This window comes from Astatotilapia calliptera, chromosome 3 (genome assembly GCF_964374335.1).
Source record: "Astatotilapia calliptera chromosome 3, fAstCal68.1, whole genome shotgun sequence".
NCBI classification, from domain to species: Eukaryota; Metazoa; Chordata; class Actinopteri; order Cichliformes; family Cichlidae; genus Astatotilapia; species Astatotilapia calliptera.
The window spans coordinates 2,002,152-2,007,902 of record NC_137424.1 but is presented as its reverse complement, the minus strand read 5'-3'; the positions used below and the strand labels follow the sequence as shown (position 1 = coordinate 2,007,902).

Below are 5,751 nucleotides of genomic sequence, written 5' to 3'. Positions count from 1 at the left end.
ATGGAAAGTGTTATAAATGACTTGTTGGCCTCTGATCTGTCACAAACAGCTGAAACGTGTCTCTCATGAGTCACATGAAGGTTTTTGACAGAAAGGACAAAAAGTAGCTGCAGTCAGTTTGTGTCATTTTTATATTTATTCATCTGGGAGAAAAATCTGAGGGACATTAAAATGTGTTTTCAACAGAGACAAGAACATGAATATAACAGAACAGGTAAATGAACATGTTTCAAGTAAACAGCTGGACTGATCAGGTCCAAACACAGAGTGATAAACTTGTCAAACAGCTGTCATATCTTTATATAGAAGCTCTTTATAAATGCTGCTCACTGCAGTCTGTTTACTAATAATGTCAAAGTGTTAGAAACACAGAAACATCAGAATGGTCTTTGTTCACAGAAACCTGTCTGGGATCCTTTGTTGTTCTTTTGATGCAGAGTTACATTATAAATATAAAGAGTTATTTCAGAGTCTCATCAGTTTTCCTGCATGTCTTTATTGAACACATCAGCAGGGCTGAAGCTCTCATGTTAAACACACACTGATCTATGGACACGTTCATGTGTTTCTAACAGAACCAGGCTGTTATCAGCCTGCACTAACATTATGTCACACACACTGAATGTAACAGTGACAGTTTACATCATCACACAATCAGCTGTGATTGTTTCACTGTCATCAAACGAGTCAACAGGAAGTAGAATCAATAGAAACCAATCATTTCCTGACAGCATGTCTGATGGAAATAAGTGCAGATTATGTATGAAGTCTAACTGCACACAGTAACTGTGTTACAATAAGGACTTAACAGCGCCCTCTGCTGGAGTGTTTCAGTACTGCGTTAACTAGAATACACCACCTCCTCCTCACACCACCTGCTACAGCTCTACTCTTCTATGACTACAGTCATCCACAGCACTGATGTGAGGTCACATGGTTCATATGTAAGGAGCACAGCTGACCTCAGGTCAGTTTAATGACTGTGAGCAGCAGCTGTGTTATTGTCACTGTGACAGGGAGACACTCTCAGACACAGCGCTCATGTCAGCTTGTTCTCATGCAGGAGGATCAGGAGCTCCATGTTTGTCTTTCTGTTTGAATCATGATGTGTTTGTGCCATCAGAGTCTGTCATGAGTACTCAGGGTTTCACAGCAGCTCTTCTGGATGCTGACGAGGACTCCAACCTCATGTTTCACCTCTCTGAGCTTCTGATGTCTGTGAACACTCGTGTTTCTTCTCTGGGCTCATCTGGACAAAAACACCTTTCTGTGTTTGGCTGCAGCCTCATTCTGACTGACAGGAAGTGTGTTATCCATGAGCTGCACTTCTGTGAGGAAGTTTCCTGCTGTGTTTCCTGTCTGTGGACAAACACGAGTGTTCCAGCTGAGGACTTGGTTCCTTCCACCTGTCCATACAGGACATCACGCTGTCTGCAGCTCTGTAAATGCAGCTCCAGGTCCTTCCACGTGCTGCTCTGTATTTGTGCAGTTTGTAGTGTGTCCTGGGAAACGTAGCACACATGGTGTTCTTCTGCTGTTTCCTCCTTTCACTGAGTGTGAAACACTGACGCTGTGCTGTTGTTCACAGAGGGGAGCTGATTCTAGCTGCAGCTGGACTCTGTCATCTAACTGAATGTGTTGGTGCTGATCACGGGGCTCTGAGGGGGGAGCAGCAGGAGGACTCTGGATGCTGACGTCAGTGTATCTGTGGAAGCTCCCACAGCGTGTCTGTCATTCAATATTGTGCTGTATATTGTATCTATGCAAAGATGAACAGACTGTGTGTTCACTGGTCTCTGTGCTGCAGCTCTGATGTCATCATCACTCCCTCCTCCACCCTCAGCAGTCCCAGCATGCTGCTGTGGTGCACCCCACCCTCACTCTACACCTGAGCCACAGACCACACCCTCCACCTCAATATACACCACAGTTTTCTCTGCTGTGGAAATGAGATCAGGAGGAAATCATCATTATTATTATTTAATAAACGCTCACATTAATGTGGGCTTATTTGTTTCATATTAGAAACATTAGTTGAGTGTTTTTAGTATAAAATGGTCAAAGTCCCTCTTTTTGCTCCTCCCCTCACCTGTGGATGGGCGGTGCTGTTACCGTGGTGACAGCTTGGATGTGTTTCAGTCCTGCCTGGTTATCACTGCAGGAATCTTTCACATTTATTACAGGTAATAACTCTGATTTTTCTGTGTATTATGAACCAAATGTATCCTGATACACACAGAGATGGATGAGCAGAGGTCACATGATGAAAGAACAAACATGGAGTCTTTGATTTATTTAGATATTTATTGATGAATGCAAACAAACCTGACACTGAACCATCGTCCAGCAGAACAAACCTGATCACATGACCTGCTGACCCAAACAGTGCAAAGCTCCATGGCAACAACAACAAACAGCCTCACATATGTTAACAGAGGCTGTTAGAAGCACAGAGTCTTTACAGTCTTTCTCCTGCTTGGACACAGATCTCTGCACATCTTCATCACAGTTACTCACAGACGTGCAGAGTGTGTGGATATCAAAGCTAAGTTTCCACCATGTTTGTAGTCTGTACTGGGACTCATGGAGCATCTCTCTATGAGCACTCAGTGCTTTAAACAGTGAGTCCCAGTTTAACCAGCAGCCTTCACACCACACATCACACAGACATGGAAACTTCAAACCTCAGACTGAAGACACCATCAGAAATAAACAGATTGTGATGAAGATGAAGAACTGGACCAGTTTGCTGTGGTTTCTTCTGTTCCTGTCAGAAATAAGAGTCTGGCAGCACTTTGCTCTCCTTCCACATGTTTAAGGAGGAAGTGAAGAAGAGCGAGTGAGTCGTCTTCCTCTGTGGGCCCAACATCAGGCAGCAGCCACGTATTTTTAAAAACCCAGCACACTGCTTAAGAAACACTGAGTCCAGGTGACCAGAGTCATGTGATCAGTGAGGTCTTCACTCAGGACGTCACTGCTTCAGGACCTGATTCAGAGGTTTATAAGGACGTGGATCATTGGTGCTGATGTTGTGTGAGAGCTGGTGAACCATGGGGAACATAAATAACAACCAGGCCATCAGCAGTTCTACCCCCAGCTCTAAAACCTACATAATACACTATACATATAGTTATTGTTAAGGTTCAAATATTGAGGAAGGAGAGTACAAACAACCAGGTCCAGAAGAGCTTGGTCAAACAATTGATTTTAATGAACACACGCGTGGGGGGACCAGCGCCGTACGCAGACAGCGCTGATCTCCGACTAATCAAAGCATAAACAGATATTTTATACCATCGGGGTTTGAATTTAATGACGCCCCTTCAACGTCACACAGATACATACATACATACGTCAAATCAAAACCACAATGACTTTTAACACAGTTTGAAAAGAACATTATCTCTATCTTCATGGCAGATGTTTCCTGTCAACCTTTTGACTGCCGCTTCTCCAAAACCACAGACCATGCTCTGCAGTAAGATACCACTTCTGCACGCCCGCAGTTGCAAGCAAACATGATTAACCTCTCACCTATAACTGAATGTATCTACTATGTGTGTGTGTGTCACGACCTCACTTGGCACTCTGTGTCACCTCTCACCTACTAACGCTCGCAGTCAAACAGAGGCCACTCTCACATGTGTTAGCAGTTTACTAAAACTATATATGTAGTATATTGAATAAATGTTTTAATCAAGAACCTCTACTAGAAGCTTAATAAAAGAATATAAAAGTATAAAAGATAATAATGAACAACCTGGTTATTCAAATAGCATCATCCAAACAGCTCCTCAGAATAAGCTGCACTTACACTCTGCTTTTAGTTTCACTTTTGCAAAAGCACGCTCTGCAAACATGCAGCTTCCTGTCAAGACTTTGCACAGAGTGGACTCAGAATCAACAGAATCAGCCCATACACACTTAAGATTATAACAAGCATTCAAAAGCATTTAAGATCATAGATTCAACTCAACAGTTTAAAGTGGTTATAACTGCACCTGTAGTAAAGGCTAATTGGGTACCAAAATGTTTAAACATCTGAATGCAATATCAATGCTGTAGATTATATTATTAATGCAATGGTAATGATGATGATTATTAACAGTAGCAACAAAATAATTTCCCTGATCTCCACATTATATAGGTTATAGTATGTTATATATAAACGTAGCTGAAGCAGTTTCATTTGTAGCTTCACGCTGCACTTCACATGTTTGTCCACCAGATGGCAGCACAGAGGCCTGTGTTGGAAAGCTTTGAGTAATGAAGCGTTTTCAATCCAAGCTTCAGAAAGCTTCATGTGGTCATCAAGGAAGCAACCAGGAAATATCTGCTGTGTGTAAAAACAGCAACACAAGAATCCAGGATGAAGACAAGAAACTCAAAGCTCACAAAACAGGTGGAGCTAATTTTGTGACGTGTTTCTGTAAAAACACCACAGAAGTGAATCATCAAAGTTTCCATGTGAGCTGATGATGCTGCTGCAGAGTTTCTGTGAACCTCCTGTGACCCCGCCTCCTCATACAGAGACATCTGATTGCTCTTCAAACTGCATCACGTGGACACATGTGATTGTGTGTTGTAGTATTGATCCCAATGCTGGTATCAGTCCTGGATCAATAACACTGGATGGATGCGTTCAGCATGGAGCCCCTGAGCTGTGTTACAGACAAACATGGAAACTGACAGGTCTGTGTCATTCACAGTCTGTAACACTTCTAAACAACAGAGGCTGACCCAAGTGCCTCAGAGCCAGGCACGCTCACATCACAGCTCTCTAAATAAGCCAGTTTCAAAATAAGAGCTGAAAGCTGTGTTTGCTTGTGTTAGCTTATTATTGTGGAGACTAACATTCAGTGATCATGTGTTCAGACTCATAATGATTACTCTCAGAAATCCTGATCTTTGTATTTACTGTGTGTTGGATCAATAACTGAGATTCATGGTATCACACAGCTGTGCTGCTGCTGATGTCAGCACATCTGGAACAATACGAGGTATCTGCTAGCAGACTGAGCAGGACGTGAGACCTGTGGACTGTTTAAAGCTGTCCCTCCACAGCTCACTCAGACCTGATCCACACCTCAGTGATATTCTCTGACTTCCTCAGTAGAGACAGAAACCATTCAGATCTGGGACCATCAGCTGACTGATGATGTCACACAGACTGTGTTTTTCAGGAACAGTGATTCTGATGTGAGCCTGCTAGCTGACAGCAGACCTGATGAAAGCACATGTTCACATCTGTGAGGACAGACTGGACTCTTTGACTGCACCTTGGTTCTCCTCAGAGGTCTGTACAGGAGCATGTCCACCCCCACTGAAGATCTCAGTCACTGTGAAACATAGAAAGCTGCTTGTGTGGCCTCTGCCTCACATGTAGATACAGCTACAGGTTTCTCTGTCAGTCAGACTGAAACAGTGTCCTGATGCTGCATCATTCAGCTCTGTGCCCCAGTCAGCATCACTGGGAGCTACCAGTGTTTCTGCCCTTTTCCTGTAACACTACACTCAGCACAGGCTCAGCTGGTATCCAGTGTTGGACTTTGGCTTCAGCTGCTGTGATAGATCCTCTAACATAGATCAGCTCTGCTACATGTTGTTAGATAAGTGCAGCTGCTGTCATGTCCTGATGTTTCTCTGGCTCAGCAGCTTCTCCATCAGAGGTTCACATGGAGCTGATCCAGTATCTCCAGTAACTGTGTTCTGTGCCTCACTGGTTCATCCTTCTGTCTGTGTGACGTCAGT

At 43.5% G+C, this 5,751-nt stretch overlaps 1 protein-coding gene across 1 annotated transcript in view; it reads right to left on the bottom strand.

Annotated features, from left to right (window-relative positions):
• Nucleotides 1–3,189: 3,189 nt before the first annotated feature.
• Nucleotides 3,190–5,751, bottom strand: part of LOC145419375 (protein NLRC3-like) — a 177,604-nt gene continuing 175,042 nt past the window's right edge. Inside the window, exon 7 of the mRNA XM_080294525.1 lies at nt 3,190–5,751. This exon is cut by the window's right edge and continues 1,530 nt beyond it. The gene's annotated coding sequence lies outside the window, so the exon portion shown is untranslated.